The sequence below is a fragment of the Pezoporus wallicus genome, unplaced genomic scaffold (genome assembly GCF_028554395.1).
Source record: "Pezoporus wallicus isolate ANWC-B61680 ecotype Strahan unplaced genomic scaffold, APGP_CSIRO_Pwel_v1 contig_1583, whole genome shotgun sequence".
NCBI classification, from domain to species: domain Eukaryota; kingdom Metazoa; phylum Chordata; class Aves; order Psittaciformes; family Psittacidae; genus Pezoporus; species Pezoporus wallicus.
This window is the reverse complement of record NW_026637266.1, coordinates 450,214-468,722: the sequence shown is the minus strand read 5'-3', so window position 1 is coordinate 468,722 and position 18,509 is coordinate 450,214.

Below are 18,509 nucleotides of genomic sequence, written 5' to 3'. Positions count from 1 at the left end.
CTCTCCAACCGTTTAATGAATGCAAACACTCTTAAAATCAAACTTTCTTCCTATACTTTGAAACTCTATTTATTTTCTTGGAGAGGGTTTTGGGGTATAATTTTAATCAAACTGTGGCATGCCTTACCTGTAGGAGCAAAGCAAAGCCTCAAAAACACAAACCAAAACAAACCCCCAAAAAGAATTTATACAAATGAATGACTGATAGATATATAGTAGAACATTCATTAAGCCCCCACAAATGAAAAAACATGTATTTATTAGCAAAGCTGATCTCTTGAAAATTTTTAAATGTTGTGCTGAAAAGCAACTGTCCGATATTGATTCAACTACTTTATGTGAATTTACTTTGTTTATTTACTTTTTATTTACTTTCTTTGCTCCTATGAATTTTTGCTTCATTCATGAACTAAGAACTAAAAACTAAAAACTATTTAGAGCAGATATGCACTAAAAAAATTATTTTGATGTTCAATCCCGATTGTATTTTGCCAGCAAAATGCCTATTGTGGTTTTAGAGAAAGGAAGAGCTCAATTCATTTAAACAGAATGTTAGAAGGGTTTAGACCGTTTTTACATAAAGCTTGGATTTGAAACTTGAGTTCAAACATGCGTGCTTTGCAACACACCACCATTGAGTAGACTGTTAGCAGTGATGTTCTGTGTTGTCTCTTTGTCCTGCTTTACTACTGCTGTTCAAGTTGCATCACCAGGAAGCCTCAAAAAGTGGAATTGCCCCTGATAATGTCACCTAGCTTCAAACCTGTATGCCTATTGTGCTTAACTTTCAGTAGCAGCAATGAGACTTTTGTAGAACCTGTTCACATCTGATTCGCAGAAGTTAAACACAATGAATTGAGGGAAGGACTGAGTTCCAACTTGAACTGATTAAAACCAGATGCTCGGTACTGTTATAAAACAGAGTTTTATGGGTTGAATACAGTAATATTTTATTTCATAAATATGTGCTTTACATCAAATCTAATGGGAATTGTAAAGTAGTACCTGACAATATCAATGCTTAAATGTCCTAGTGTAGCATATTAAAACAACAGCAATTCTTTGCTCCTAACACAGCTGAAGTGCAAATTTATATGCTGATACCCTCTGTAAAATGTGTCAGATGGAAGAGAGAAACACAGTCTCTCAGGACAATGTTTCAGGGCCAAATGCAGCCTCTTACGGGATGTCTTTACAGATTGATTTCTCAGGGCTATGAAAAATAAATGTAAACATTCTTGCAAAAGTCTGTCAGTGTTTATGGTCTGCATTATGTATGACTTCTGTCCATTTACGGCAGAAAGAAACACTGTGTCATACAGACATTACTATACTATTGTATAGTATCGACACATTGGTGTGTCAATGGAATTTCAAAGAAAATCTTCTCTAGCTCAATGTTTGCTTTCCTGGAAAGAATTAATTGCACATCCACATCATTCTCCAATTGGAGAATCCCATGTAAACTACTTTTTTTTTTTCCTTTTTATCCCTATCTCCCTGCTCTGGGAAGGTATCCAGCCATCTAGCAAGCAAAGCAAAAACGTTGGGAGATGCACACCTAGCCAATAAATGGTGGGACTGACTTGGCAGCTGCCAGTTTCTTCATGCCAGTGCCAGACACAGTGGCTCACATAGGAAATATAGAGCTGTTGGTTGTACCAAGGCTGCTAAAGCTTGGTGCCTCGAGTTTTCACCTTATGTTGCATTTTATAGCAAATGAAACTGTTGCCTCTGGGTAAGAGAATCATAGAATTATAGAGTTATAGAACACTTTGGGTTGGAAGGGACCTTAAAGATCATGTAGTTCCAAACCCTGGCTGTGGGAAAGGACACCTTCCACTGGACCAGGTTGCTCAAAACCCACCCAGCTTGGCTGGAAAGGCTGGACCTACTCTATAAACAAGGGACAGCGCTATAAGGCATGATTTGTGACTGAAAGAGATGTACTAGCAAAAATTCCTCGCATTAATGCATATACACAAATTAAACTTTCCTTTAACTGGTTCTGGCAGTAAGGTGCAGTGCACCAGTGGTGGCTTTTTATGTCTGCCTTTCATTTTTGCTCTTTTGCAGGAGCCACTCCCTCTGCTTTCATTGATGTTTCCCCAAACCCAGCATGAACATGAGCATATGATGACAGATTTCAAACCCAGAGGCAGGGTACTATGTAAGCAGCAGATTTCAGAGCTATAGTGTTTATAGGGTTTACTACGAAATACTGGAGGAAGAGCACTGACACAACACATCAAACCCTATTTTTCTTTAGGAATGAGATCAGGACAAAACACCACCATGAAGTGTCTTCCTTATTTCAGAGTTACAGTGGTCAAAATGTGTCAGTGTTTACCTGTAAAGCTCAATTTCTAAATTGGGCATACTTTTGTTCCAGTTTACAGCTGATAAGGCTGAGATTAAAAGTGCTGGAGTTGGTTGGTACCTTCAACCTGTCTCCTGATTTCTGTGCCAGGGAGTCTGCATTTCTACAGGGAGTGTAAATGAAGGCATTATATGGATGAAAGTGTGGATCATTCTGGGCAAGGCCCATCACTGTATCCTTTTGATCTATGGGGAAAAAAATTTCCTTTTGTGTTAGATCTATTTGGTGTTTGTGAAGACATATGGAGTGAGAATACTGGAAACCACATGCCCACATTTATCTGAAGGTTGGGGATTACCTTCCTGATGGGTGAGAAAGAAGTTGCCTCAAATCTCATTCAAATGTTTCCTTTGTTTCAGTAATCTTGGAAGAGAGACAAATTATAGAAAATATGTAATTTTGACATGAAAAACAGTCCAAAAGGGCCCAAAATGAAACCACAAATTCCCTTCAGCTAGGCACAGAGATTGAATGTGGCTCTCTTGCGAATGATCTGGTTTTGCATGTTGAAATTCCAAAGGTTGGTCTCTCTCTTTTTTCTCTTTTTAATTGGAAAAAAGGATCATTGCTCCCCCACCTCATTAACTCTGCTAGTCTCCAGTGGTATTAAATCTCTTTCTAGGAGTTTAAAGTAACCCTTCTACATAATTTTAAATATATACCAGCATCAGCTTGTTGAGGGTCCTATGTGCAGGTGCCAAGCTGAGGTTGGTGGCAAGAGCAGGATCTCAAGGAGGGGATCTTCATATTCTGTCAAATTCTTTCTGATGTTGATTTTAACAGAGAAAATGTGGCCTAAGGGACTGTATGAATCAACATAATCCAGCAACTTTCTGTCTCAGTTCCAAGTTCAACATTTAACTGCTCTTTGATTTTGGACAATGCGGTGCTTTGTGTTTCTTTTCTCTGTCTTTACCCCTTGAGACAGCCAGCAATTTGGGTGCATAAGACACCCCTCCTGTGCAAAGCCTACTTATGCCATGTCCTGCAGTGTTGTGCCCAGAGACGTTCCCAGCTCTACCCCAAGCAGTACCAGAGCAAGGTCACCCTGTTGGTGTGGAATGCTGGGCACAGGGCTGGGCCATGTCTTTGCTGGGTTGGGAGCAGACCAGAAGAGTCTGGGTACTGCTGCAACATGGTAGAGCTTAAAAATGTCCTAGCTGATCCAGAGGTGGTAATAATAAAAATAAAATGTAGTTCTATTTTAAAAAATAAATCCTGCCAGTGCTATACAATCCGGCACTAGTGTTTATCTAGAAAATAGAACATGGGGTTCTCTTTTCACTCCTTTTCTAATAATACTGGCAGACATGCTCTTGTCAGGACAAAAGCGTACCAGTGAAATCTCTATGAAAATTAGCCATCTGAACAATCATTTGCACTAGCTTGCTAGTCCTGTTGCAAGTTCTTATGGTACACAAATATATTTCAGTGAGTGCCAGCAGCCAGCATAGTTTTTATTAGTAAATAGGCTGTTACATCATTGTTCTTAACACTTAGAAAGGGATGGCAGACTGAGAAGCGCAGAAAGCTGCTGTTGTTTCAACCTCGTCTCCTCGTCTCCCCACTGAAGGTCCCTTTCCTTTACGTTGTATCATCTGAAACGGAGAGCAGTGTTTTGCCTTGCTGTGGATTTAAGGCAGACAACGTGATGAGAATCTGCTCAACAACGTTTTCTGCTCAACTATAACGCTACAACCACTTTGTGACCACTTCTGTTTTCAGCTTCTCTGGCATCATTCTTTAGGACATACTGGGGAAAAAAAAACCCAAACAAATAAACGCGACCATGAAGTTCCTACGTAAGCAAAATAGGATGTTAGGTTCAGCAGTTTGCTAGAACTGAAACCTCTGTATTAAGGGGGGAGCCGCTTGTCAGAGGGGGCTGGAAATAGTGCAACGAGGAATTTACAAAACAAGGCTGTACTTCTGTGAGCTCTGTGTAGGCCTCCAGAGGGAGGGAGGAAGGGAGGGAGGTCTCCTCTTTTATTATCTGATGAACATCAGTCCCTTTGGTCAGACTGCTAGGCGCCTCCTGGAGCTTAACCTCAGATTAACATCTGCTTCATTTCAGTATCTGTGTGATAGTAATATCAATAAACATCATCATTTTACAGTAAAAACTGATAGTTAAATCTGCGCCTGCTGACTTACTAGCTGTTGTCCCCTGGGGAATAATTGCAGATAGCAAAGATTTAATAGATAAAAGAAATATTTTATATTTCACTGAATACTAAATGTGAAGATCTTGTAAACATGATTAACCACATACAATGTGTGTCCATAGAACGCATGAAACACAGGCAGAGGCAGGCTGAGTTTCCTGGTGTTGGTTTAGACCTGCTGTAAATGGTAAGTCCTGTTGGCCAGATTTGGACCTGTTACACCAGTGGTACCTGCAGGTCTGGCCCTTGCCTCCTTTCTGCTTTGCAAAGACCTGTGGCAACTGAAAAAATGTAATGGAGGAAAACCACAGCTGAGCACGGTGTCACATTGCATATACATTAGCAACTAAGAGCTCTTGAACTCTAATAAGCAAACTACTGTCAGGCTTTAGCTGGACAGACCCCCTTCTGAGCTACAGAAATCCTTTTTTCATCGCTTTCCTCTAGACTGCCCCATGGTGTCTGGTAAACAGCCTCTTGAAGTGATGGGGTTGCACCTCCCACCAGTGATGAGGAGTAAGGAATGTCCTGAAGGAAAGTGTGAGGCATGAAATGCTTTGAGCAAGGTGAGGGCTGACAAACACTTTCTACTATTACATGTGAGGCCCTGTTAAGAACCGAGCGTGGTTCCACAGGGATACTCCTCACCAGCAGAAACAGCTCTCCTAGGGCCTCTGCAGGGTACCAACTGAGCATCCTGCTGAAACCAGTGAGCAGCCCCCAGCAGTCACTGAGTGGTGCTCCTGTCAGTCTCCACCCACCACTCGCCCTGTCTCCTATGGACAATGCCATGCTGAAGTGTAGAAGACTAGGGAGCCAGAGAGGGCTCAGTCCCCAGGCTTGGAGATGCTTGTGTGATACATGTCCAATTCTATGCAATTCTATGTTTCTTGGGTGGTAGTGCAAGCAGGATCAGAGCCTTGAGCTGAGGGGGGCTGGTTGGTTTATAAAGAAGATAGAATGGGAAAAAGAGAGAGAAAGACAAAACCTGAGGATTTAATTTTGCTTTTCTAAACAGCCAGCCTTCATGTTTGTACATTCAGAAAAGGTCACCATCAGGAAATGAAAATGCAAAGAGTGAATAGGAACAAGAGCACAGCAATGTAGTTTTGCCATAAGAAAGAGAAAATGAGACTTTTTTCTTGAATTTTATATCATATTCTGCCCTGGTGGTTTGGGAAAAAAGATACAGTAGAGGATGTTAAACTGCTTGCATAGGCAGCGATTTATATATATTTTTTTAGTAAGAAAAGTGTAAAAAACCCAGAAAACAGGGATCTGGGGACCCATATTAAAGGAATCTTTAGAGATCAAAGATAAGCTGTTCCTACTTTACCTAATCTCCATCACTAATCTGTGCACTTAGCATGGATTAATACATATCACATCGTGAAAGCCTGATCCTGTTAAAATCAATGCAATTTGGGCCTTGATCTTGATGGGCTATCAATTCAGCTATTTGAATAATTTCTATTTAAAAAATTTATAGCTCTATGTGTGTATTCAGTGCAGAGACCCAACCAGAGATCAGTAACTTGTACAGTTGAAGTAATTAGTGCATTTTGAATATTATATTCATATTATATAATATATAATGAATATAACATGTAATACATATCTTATATTAGACAGTACATTTTGAATAGTAAATACATTTTGAAGCAATTAGTAATTTGTCTAATTGCTTGAAAATGAGGCTCAGTTGGCAGTGAAATAGGGGACTGGGGAAAGACGGTAGGACACATTGGTCAAAGTTTTCACCGGCAACACAAATCTTTTCCACAGAGGTTTAGGCTAAAAGCTTTTTCTTCACCATTCCCATGTGGACCGCCCCTGTGGCTGAGCCATGTGCATCAACCCATTTAGCTCCCCAAATGCATCAGTTTCTTGAGAGAAAGGAGAAACCCCTGCTCTCACCCTCTTCCGGAGGAGAGTAGGAGACACTTGAACTCTGTTTGGCTAAGCCTGTTTATAGTTGTGTTTTGCATTAGGAAAAGAAATTTTATGTTCAGTAGTAGGTGAGAGTAGTAAAGCTTTGGGGAGACTGTGTGTGGCCTGAATTTCAAATCACATTTTGCTGCAGATTCAGGGGTTTCCCCTCCCACAATGATGCCCTGGGAAATTTGGAGGCAATCAGGGGCTCCTCCACTGCTTTGAGCACAAAGCCTTGCAGTTTTGGCTCTCAGGAGTATCTTCACCTGTAAACTGAGTATGGGGTACTGGAGCAACAAAACCTCATCCTGCCCTACTTGCTGAGCCTGGTTTGCCAATGGACCCCATGAGGGTACTTAGCAGCAAGCTGCTATCTAGTTTTGCCCAGCACACATAGCGCTGCTTTGCAGCCTGGGTAGGGACAGCTTCTGGTAAGTGGCTGTGTGTGGAAAACCTTGCTAGAAAAGGTGGTCTTTGGCTTGACATAATACCACAGGCGGCAGGGTGGGCTCAAGGAAGCTGGCCAGCATATGCAAGGTCATACCATCCATCTTCCTCCTGGCACTGGGTCCTGGGCCATGTGGGCAGGCACAGAGCTGGCCAGTGCAAGGCAGCAAGAGAATCCCAAACAGCTGGGATTAATTGGGTAATTTGTGCTTGTTTCTTTGAATATGTGAGGAGGTACAAAATGCCAATTAATATTATGAAGTTTCTAACAGCCTCTTTTAACTGGTGCTGTTTTATTTAGCATGCATTTATAAAGGGCTTCTGGCACAAGGGACTGTTATTTTTAACATCCAGAAATGAAAATTTTGGGGTACATGTCCAATGCTGTCTTGGAAAAATTATATTGATAACTTGCCTGATTAAAACAAGACCAAAATTAATGGAGCAGGGCTTACATTAATGAAACAGAGCCAGCTCACAGCCTTCACTCTCTGAGCCCTTTTGAGGTTTCTGGAAGAAACCTTTATACGGCACTAAATGTCTTTCAGTGACATTTCTTAAAGAAATAGTATCTCCATGTGTAATATTATTTGCCTATATTTATAGAGAAAACACTTCCATCTGAACTCTTAAGTGCTTTACTGATGTTAATGAATCCTGGCTGGAGAGAAGAATTATTTATATTTATGAACAGTGCACCTCAGGCATGGAGAGAGTGAGTTATTTTCGTAAGTGCAGAAAGGCACTAACATCCACCCACCCAACATGCTCCTCTTTGTGGCTGCATTGACTAAAGCTGTATGGCTTCTAAAATGTGCTCATGGCTCAACAACACCCTCATGGATCATTTCAGCAGTAACCCTCCTCTGTCATCTTTTTGTCCTCCCTGCTTTCACACCTAAGGTAAAAATTCCAAACACATTCAAAGATCTTGCTGCTTCTGCAGAGTTCATGGTGCATTTTCATTGCTTTCAGTGGTTTCTGGTTGGGCTGGAGCTTCCACAAATAGATACGGGAGAAAGAAAGTCACTTGTGAAACCCAGATTTATGACTAAACTGGGATCACTTCCCAGCTCCTAGGCCTCCTGATTGCCTTGCCAAACCTGTCGCCATCGCTCAACGGGACTAGCACACGTCCATATTGCTGGCATCCTGGTTTCTGTGTGATGGAAACCTAACTGCGTATTTCATCAGGAGAGAAAGGAGCTGTGGCAGCCTCCACCAGGTCCCTGCATGGATCATCAGGGCAGTATGACCCAGGGCAATGCAAGTGGCACACATGCCAGGGAGCACAAGCATAGTAAGAGAGTCATTCAGCAACAACCCACTCAATCTAAGTGTGGTCTTACAGGCCTCCAACTCTTTTTCATCTCCTTGAAGCATATCAAAGGAAGCTCAAGGGAGCTGATAAGGAAGTCATGGCAGGATCACAGTCTCCAGGTGACTTCAGCAAGGGAATTGTACAGGCTCTCTTCCAGCAGATGGTTTTCCATGAACCCAGTGAATCAGAATGGAAATTATTTGTAAACCACTGTTATTGAGAAGGTGTCTATTTCTTTTCTATATCCTGTACCTGGTTCCTGGGTTACCACTCTAGTTTCTGCTTCTGTAACACATCCCAAGCATGAGAAACATTGCTCTGAGGCAATAGCTGGATGAATCACCATAAAGATAATGGCTTTTCAGGTGATTTTCCCATTGGCTTTACACTACAAACTGTTTCCTTCCTTGGTTTTCCTTTCATTTTTCCTAAGCAATAAGTATTCCTGGTATTGACAACTAGCATGTCAAAGTGCACAAATTCAGGTTGCAGAACCAGGGAACTTACTTTTCCTTTGAAGTTGTAAAATAAGTATTATTAAAACCCAGCCTGTACTGCTGCCAGACCCTGCCATTGAACAGAGATGTGAACTAATTCATGTCACTTTAAAACCTATGCAGTGTTCCTCCCAAAGCTCACATCAAATCTTCTGGGGAGGTGTTGGGAGAATCTGTGTTATATTCTCCCCAGACTATAAATTGAGAAGAAATTTGATGACGTGCACAAATGGGATAGAAACTAGAGCTATTGTTTTTAATGTGGCACGTATGAAGGTGAAGAGATATAAAACTGATCTTATTTCTCTACAGAAATGTGTACCCGGAGAAAAAGAGGATTTGAGTGGTTTACTTTAGAAAGAAGTTCTTTTTGCCTACAGGAATATTTGAAGTTTCTTGTTCAAAACATTAAAAAAAAAGGGTTTGGGCACAGCTAGTTCTTAATCCCGTGGGCTAATAGAAAATAAATTGGCTAAAGCGAAAAAAGGCAATACATACCATATAAAATGGGGCTAGCCAGAAGTTACATATACTGAAGATTTTGGTAGATAACAATAATGCAGTGTTGGCAGAATGTTGGCGACTGATGAAAATGCTGGGCTCTAAATGGTGGACAAAGGCTTTTTTGGGAAAGCAGGACCCCACTGAACCACAAACTAGATAATCTGTCCATGGACCACCAGGAGTTAACTGTAACTCTGTTAAAACTAGCTGATTAGTCTGCCAAAGGGTTCAGTGTCTCTCGATGTCAGTGTGAGCATCTTGCAGAGAGGCTAGGAAGTGGGTCTCTAAACTCCTTTGGAGGCATATCATACATATGCTGGGTTTTGGGCATTTGTACTGAGTGCTAACATCCCCTTTCATTTTACCGAGTATACCCTTTAGATGTGAGGTTTTACACAAATTAAATTAGGATGTAACACAGTTGTTTGGTCTTCCATTCAAAAGTACATTTAAAGGAAAGAAGCTGTAGCATTTAAAAAAGGAGAGCAATGAGTCTATACCCAGAGGAGCTGTCACTTCAGATAAGTGCAAAGGCAAGTTCTGTAGCACGCTAACATGGAGAGCTGGTTTCTTTATGTGTTGGTTTTCCTCACTACTTGATATAATCAGGAATCCAGGAGCCGTTTAACCTGACCCAGTATAATAAAAGCAATACTGAATTATAATGCTGATAGATATTCAGGATCTAATATATATCTCCTAATATATGGGGAAACTGACTCCATTCTGAATTCAGTACATAACAGTAAGCACGGATCAGGTTATTTAGCATGTTCTAAAAACATATATAGCCAGTAAAAACATATATGCTTGCATGACTGGGTTAATCTTTTCACCAGATTTATGAATCTGTTAACAAGCCTTCCTATTCTCTCTGAAGGAGGCTAATATAAGCACTGTAATGTAATCATGAAGATTTTGACCTTAGCACTATCAATGAGAAGCTTTGTTGCTGGCTGAGGCTGTATAGCCATATGCTTGAAAGTGGGTATTGTAAAAATATGTTTGCTATGAATTAATATTTGAATGAATTTTTTCACCTTGTTTTATAGCTGGTTTTGTCTGTTCTCTGGTAAAAAATTGTGTTGGGAAAATATCTGAGAAGAGTTAAATTCAAGCTCTAATGCAAAAGTATTCAGTGAAACAGAAATGTACGTAAGCTACACAATTATTTTTGCTCTCTCAGCAAAGGGCTGGAACCAGTCCCAAGTGTGACCAATAATAGCTGAGCAAGCTTTAGTCTGGAACATTAAGTATTTGTTTACTCAGTAGATAATTACACATGTTCTTATTGAAATAACTGGTAAATTAAATGCTTGCGTAGATGTTTGCAGGATGCTGTTTACAACTGAAACATTATAGAACAAAACAATCCTTTTGGCAGCAGTAAAACAAAAAATACATTTTGGGATATTACAAGTGGTCTCAAATATTCTGCAGATGGAAAGAGATCCTTACATCATGGGATGCATTATTTGCTGAGAATGAGCTGTTCCAGCTCCAGTTGTGGGTGAAAGAATTTAAACCAATCAAAAATTACACAAAGCCATAACTGTGAGGTTTAAAATTCAAGTAGGTGAAAGCTCAGAGTGAAAAAGAGCTATTTCCATGTGGCTGAATCGAGATAATGACGTGGGATGAGATCCCTTTGACACATCCTTAGTCCAAGCAAAAAATTGCTCAGAGGGAATGAAAGAGCCCAATTTGTACAGTGCATAGGGAGAAGGAGAAGACAAAAGGGTAAAGTTGGCAGCAAATGGTTTGGAGGTCAAGAAGATGAATTTTGAAAGTCTTGGTCATAACCTTGCGCTGATTTTTCTTTTGTCTTCTGTTTCAAGGAATTTAAAGAAGGAACTTAGGAAATACCATGTTAGCTAACACTGCTGACCAAGACTTGTGAAGGTTTTTTGGTCAAAAAGACCAGCTTTAAAAGTGTGCTTTGAAGTGGGTTTTACTGATTTGATTGATTTCCACCTGGGTTCTCAGATCAGCGGCAGGGAGAGACAACGACTACAACAGCAAAGTGGAAAACAGTGGATCTTCTTTGGTCTCAGAGAGGTAGGATGTTCATTTTTGGAGCAGAAAGCCTGGTAAGAGTGCTCTGTATTCATCTCTTTCAGGATACTGCTGTACCTGAGCTCTCACATTCTCAGAGTATTAATCTTTGCAAAGGTCAGATAAAGCAGGATTATTCTCATTTTAGAGGTGGTGGAGTCAGGAAGAGAATGTAACTTTTTCCCACTGTGACAGAAGTATATCTGAGGCAAAGAGTTGAGTCTTATCTCACAGTTTGTCCATGTGGAACACATGTTCCAGAAAACGAGTCATTTGAGTGCTCAGATTCATGCACTGATTTACAATGGGTTTGCCAAAGGAAAGGGACATTATTTATTTTCATTGCTTTCCAGGTGTGATGGTTCACAGCAAATAGGTTGGGAAGCTGTATGAAGTGCTCCTCCTCCAACTCTGTGGTGCTTTTCCATGAAACTGTGCCATCTCATCCACACTGATCAGCCTCTCCTCTCCACATCTTGATGCCCTTCTGCCATTTTTACCTGCACTGAAAATGTTGGTGAAAATTCTTCCTCTATTAAACTTTCCATGTGCAAAACTTTATTTGTAAGCCTTTCCTTGAGTACCTTGCCTCACATTCCTTTCATCTAAGTTCTCACAAAATTAAGGGGCTCCTTTCTTCTCAATCATACGTTTCAGATGCTTTTCGCTCTCATCTTTCAATGGTTTGTGGACCTTTCCTCTACAACTCTTGCCTTTGTCTATTGGGAATGCACCTTCTTTTGTCTTAGAGAGATGCCATCACACAACTCCAGCAAGCCATGTGTATACAGATTTATTGCAAACTCACCCGAGTCCCCATATTTATGTTAGTTACTGTCGTGTTTAGTCTCTATCAAGTCAGAGTGAGTGGCTGCATCACTGGCTCACTTACAAGCTTGTATTAAATGCCATTTTCAGCATGTGTTCTAAAACCCTGCATGGTGAAAATAATCTATTTTGTCAGTTTTGAAACATGAAACTCTTTTCACCAGCCATCAGGAAGAACCTCACATAGGTTGTATAAATGACTTTGTTGGGGGCAGGCTAGATGCTGAACTCATAGATTCATTAACTGCTTAAGCAGAAGTGCCTGACAGGAAAATTCACACTGACAAGGTAGCATAACTTGGTTTACCACAAAGTCAGGGGGCAACAGCATCCAGTTTTGTCCAGAAAGCACCCACAAGTCTTTCCCTTCTTGCGTGTTAAAAGCTAGCCCTGCTGTAGAAAGCAGCTCATTGAAAACAGCTGTATTAACTGGAGTACCTGGACAGGAGTCATCTCTGGGTGTGCAGCTTAGATGCTGGATGAGCTTCCTAGCAAAGAGAAGGGAAGCTTTCCTTGAGTCAAGGTCTAGCTGAAAGAAGGCAACCTGTAATGATGGAGCTCATATAAAGAGTCAGATAGACATGGAGACTATCAAATGTAGCTGGGGTTGTGTTTTGGTTTCAGAGGCTGTTGGGTGAAGGGGATGCATGCAACACTGAGCTAAATGAGAGCAAGGAGGTTAGAGTGCTACAGATTTGTTTCTCAGTATCTCTCTCTGAACAGAGTAGATGATTCTTTAACCTCATGTTTAGGGAAATAATCACCTTTACTTTTATTCTAAGTCTTTTCTGATACTGAGTGATTTCAAGGTGGCAGAGCTGTATGCTCAATTCGCTGGAACACGGTTTTATTCTCCCAGCTTCTGACATCTCACTCAGTTTAGATGTTCCTTGGTATATGGGGGATCACCTTCACAAAGATGAAAGTTTTGTCATACAAAATGTCTCTTGGGGAATGGCATCTCCTCTACTAGATCAGAACCTCCTTGGCATGAGGCTGGCCATTGGGAAACATCCTGAAACACAGGAGTCCTCCAAAAATTGGGGAAAAGGCCTTCTGCTCACCTCATGTGTGGGATAGTTGAGGTATGTGTTCATCAAAGCATGCTGCATTTTAGATAACCTGCCCACTTCTGTGACTTGTATTTCACCAGTCAGGAAAAGGGCTCCCTATAGAAGGGGCAGCTGATAGAGAATTGCTTCATTTTTGGGGGGAAGTGGGAGCCATCTGGTATTTTTACGTATTCCATGTCTGGCTGGTCCAGCAGAGGGGGCTTTTACACAGAGGAGAGACAGGTTTGTGCGCGCTGTTCTTAACACCCAGGTGGCTGAAGGAAACAGCAGTCTGACCGGAATTCACCTACAGCACTTAGTGTGTAAACACAGTGATGGGGTTATTAGATGAAATTCGTGATGCAGAAGGCATTTGGCATTTCTTATTTGTGCCTGGACAAGTCATCCCAAGATGACTGATGCAGTGTTATGTCTGATAACAAAATGTTCCCTGTTGTCACTCTGTTTTCCCAACCACAGGATGTTTCAGTAACTGCTATAAAATATGCTCATGCTGAAATGTAACAGTAGGGATAAGATCTTGAAGGAAGTAATAATCTAAAAACCTCAAAAGGTTTTAGAATTAAATTCATGACTGTCTTTAATACAGAATAGCTTTATTTATTGATCTGAAATGTCTTGTTTGATTTTTAAAGTTAGCTTCCTACACGTGATAAATTGAAGCTCCATGAAATGAAAACTGGTCATTTGTGCAAGCAGGCCCTCCATGGATAACGAGCTTATGACCTTGTTTTTGACCACTAACCCCCACTGTGGGTACATTACCTTCTTCAGATTTCATTTATACATCCCAAAATCATGTGCCAGACCTTCAAATAACCATACACATGCTTTACAACTCCTGCCCTAGTCACCCAGTCTGTGCAACGCCATAGGCAAGCTCTTCCTTGCTCACGAGTGGCCTTCAGAAATTCACCCATTGATAACTTAGTTAAAAAAAAAAAGTAAGCTACTTTATTTCATGCAGAGGCAGATCTGAGTTATGACCAAAACATTAGTATCTTTTCAGATATTCCCAGCATCATTGAAGGTTTGGTATAGATCATTTTAGGTGCAGAGTGAGAAATGACAGTTCAGCTAAGGTGGCACCTACTGTGGAGTGACCCTGGGTACTGAAATCCAGATGTGACTCCTTCTGTCTTTGAATGTCCCTGTACAATGTATATTTTAATCCGCTGCTGCTTGTGAGCCATTCATCTTCTAAGGTTGTTATATACTGCTGCACATACAGTGATAAGTGTTCTGGGCAGATTTATCTTAACATCTTAATTGTGTTAATTTTTTTGTATTTACTGGTACTTGTGATTGTTTTTCTTGTTGTAAATGCAGCCTTTTCAGGTTTGCAACCTGCAGGTTTCTTGGCACTGCCCCCTCAAATAGGGTATCGGGGGTGGGGGAAAAGAAGGAGAAAGGTGTGAGGCTTTCCTTAAAGCCGTGCTGAAAGTGCTGTAGGAAGACCATGGCTGCTGCAATGGAAAACCTGATAGGAAGATGAAATCTGTGTTTCAGAAAAACCTCCCCTCCCAACTGATTTTCATACTGATAATTTTTCCTGAACATTTCTGTGTGTTGTATTTATTATCAGTTTGGCAAAAAATTTAATCATGAAATTCATACACTGACAGAAAAATCCAAGAAGCTATCTGAGACTTTGGACCCAGGATTCTGCAAGGCAAGGGATTTATACAAGGGAATAAAGGTGAAATAGGTGAAAGTTGTGAGCTGCTTCCACAATGGATAAAGGATACCATTCTGAACTGAGATGGAATGTGCTTGGTTGGGAAAAACGCTTGAGTGATTTGAATTTTTTGGCACCCCCTTCTCCCTGTTAAGTGTTTGACTCCCTGTGACAGAGTGGAATCTATGTTTGTATTAATTATAGTAGAGCCACAAAGAATAACAAGTTAGCACAGCATAGTTTATTCAAGTAATCCAAATCTGACAGTGCTTCTCTTGGCTCGTTTTTTCTGATTCAGTTTTTCCTTCCTAGTCAGGCACGTCCAATAGCAAGTAGCAAAACCCCAAATCTTCCTATGTATGTAAATAAGTAAATGAGCTTATTAAACATGTTGTTTTCTTATAGCAAGTTCTCAGTCATGCATAAAGACTATGCATTATAATTTGATACTGGAACCTATTCTTCAGGTGTAATCCTGTGCTATCTAAATTGTGGTAGTGGTTTAATTATTTGACTCCATGCTGAAACTCAGTAGATAAAAGGAAGATACAAAATACCCCATTATGTTAAGAAAAAAAACTAAAAAATTAAAAATTGGCACAAATTTTATATTTAACACAGAATACATTAACACTGGCTATTGAAAATCTATATAAATTCTGACACCATTCCTGGCCTGGAGTGACAACTGGAAAAATACCGGTTGCTTTTTAGAGTGTTACAGTTTTTCTATTATAATTTGTTATTGATTGCATATATGACATACAGATTGATTATGCTTTTAATACCATTTTGCCTAGTAGCTGCCTAAGGTTTCTTTTGGCCATTTTCTGCAAGTACAGTACAAGTTTTTTGTCATATCTGATCCTCTGGAATAAAACTCATCTGTTCACTTTTAGAAAGTGAACTTCTGCAGCATTATTACCAAGCATACAGCTTGGTAATCATGAATTTTATGTTTCTTAGCAAATGCTTTGCACAGATTTAGCTTGGAAAAAAATGCCAGAAAAAACCATTGAGGGTTGCAATAAAAATCATAGAAAGAGCACAGGGCTGAAAGGTAATTCAACAGTTTGCCTGGTTATTTCTGCTTCAGGATAAGGCAAATTACCCTTATAATAATATTGTATTCTGTTATCACATCTTTCTAATATGTTCTTCAATGCTTCCAATGATGGAAACACCACACCACAGCCTAGGCCTGCAATACACTGCAGTGATTCTCTCCTCTTGTCATTACCCTATGCCTATCTTTGAAACAGTGTGTTCGATAAATCCTTCACCCATTCTGTGGATGCTTTGAAACGTAATAGATGAGCCTGAAAAGGTCAAATCACCCGTCTGCTTCAAAACAATACTTTCTGAATGACCTTCCTTAAAATGGCACTTTTGAGAAACCAGCATCACTGAAACTGTGGAGCTTTCTGTTTTATGAATAATCAGGACTATAACCAAGAAACATGATTTTCTTTAGGTAAATGAAAATGTGACTGTGAGTAGTGAAAAATATCCCCAAAAGAAAAGGTTTTGTACATCCTATGAAATGAAAATGACACTGCAGCTTGCATATATGTGCATGTCTATGTTTGAAAACAGGATTAGTTTCATATTCATTTCTAGAGAAGGAGATGTGGTTTTGACAATTTAGGAGAAGCTCCATGAGTGATATTTTGCAAAGTTTCAAATTGATTCAACAGCACAGAACAGCACAGAACAAGATGCCCCACTGTGCTCAAAACTATTCTATGATTCTATGATTTCAACTGAAAGACACTGTAATATATTAAAAACTATAAAACCATTGCTGCCTCTTCAAAATTTACACCTATCCCCAAATGTGTTTATAAAGAATTAAGGTAAAGGAAGGAGATCACTGGGAAAAAAAAAAATAATCAAATCTCAGCTGATACATAATGTGTTAATGATTGAGTTGCTATCTCTAATTTAGGAATAGTGGCAAACCACTGATCCTTTTCTGTTCTTTATCACAGTGAATAGTTTCTGGTTTTGGATAAATGGCAGTAACTTTGCCAAGATTTCCTATAAGCTGTTTTTGTGGTTTGATGCTCTAAGGGGAAAATTATACCAAAGCAGATTAACAAAATAGCTCAGCCTGTGTTATGGTTTGGTACACTGACAAAGGGGGAAGATATATTCAAAACATACCTGCTATATGACTACCATCAAAATTTGATAAAAAAACAGACTGCCTACTTTTGAGCAGTGGACAACTAAGGACCTGAGCACTTCACAGCAAAGCCCAACTAGCCCTGCAGATGAGATGATGCTTGTAAATACTAATTCAACAGAGGCAGGCATTAAGGAAACATCTTCAGCACCTCAACGTTCTCTGGGTAGAGTGTGCCTAGGGCAGAAAGACCCTGCTGACTAAAACACCATCAGCCTGGCACTGAGAACAAAGAGGCTGGAGGAGGAAGAACTTCAACTGCCAAATACTTGCTCAGAGCCTCACTGAGTTTGTGCTACTGTGTGCCGCTGCTGTGGACGTACTGCCTGGCTGGATTATAACCAAGGAGAAACCCCTGCTACCACTGTTTCAGATTACCTACTAAATTCCTGCACCGGTATGCTGCAATATCCCATTTGCTAGGGGTATTAGCAGGTTCATAGGTAGGCCTAGGAGCCAGATCTCTTCCTCTTCCTCACTCTTTTTCTCTGGATTAAAAATCGAAAGGTAAGCAATGATGGTTTATTCCTGAAAAAGGTTTTTGGGCCAGGGACAAACAAACCACATCTAATTTGCTGTGGTTTACGCACAGATATCATAGTTAGTGCTATGAACTTAATTCTAGTGATGCTCTTTGATCTTGCTCCATTTGCAAGATCTTTACAGTTTTACCTGGAACTGAGTGATGTCTTAGAATAAGGACTCTTTTATAATTTTTTAGCATTGTCATCTGAAGTTATTTTTGGATCAATATTATGGCTTTTTTTTTCTTTTTTTTTTTTTTAATGTAGCTGCTGAAATTCCATGTCATAACCAAGCTATTAGAAAAGATATATTTGCTTCAATATACTTCCTGTCAGATTCATGGAAAATAAATACCTGCATCATAAGAAAGAAAAATAGTGGTTTCTATTCCCAAACAAGAGTGTCTTGTTGAGACCTCTGAGCATCCACTTCACTTTGAGTACGTATGTTCGTTCTTTCTTTGATCACTTCATTAAAGATGGAGAAATGATTGATTTGTTCTGGTCTTAGCAACTTTGCAAGCTGTGCAATACAAAGACTCCTCAGAAAGGAAAAAAAAGGAAAATGGGAAGGAAAGAAAATGCTGAAAGGTCTCCTGGCACTGTGAATTGAAGCAGAGAAATTTGATTATGACAGTTCTTTTAGTGGCAGTGCATAGACCTGCAGAAACCAAGTGTTTAACTTCTCAGGAGGCTGGTCTCTTGGCTGATGTATTGCCTAACAGCAACACATGCCATTCATAATACTCTGCAGACACATTACCATGCTTGTTCAGGTCCTTTCTGGTGAGGGAAGAATCTAAGATTACTCCTTTGATTTAGAAAAAAAAATTACTGAATTCCGCTAAAATTCCTTACATCACTGCATAACTGCCCATCTTTGCCAACAGCACAATGTATGGTCTCTTCTATATTGA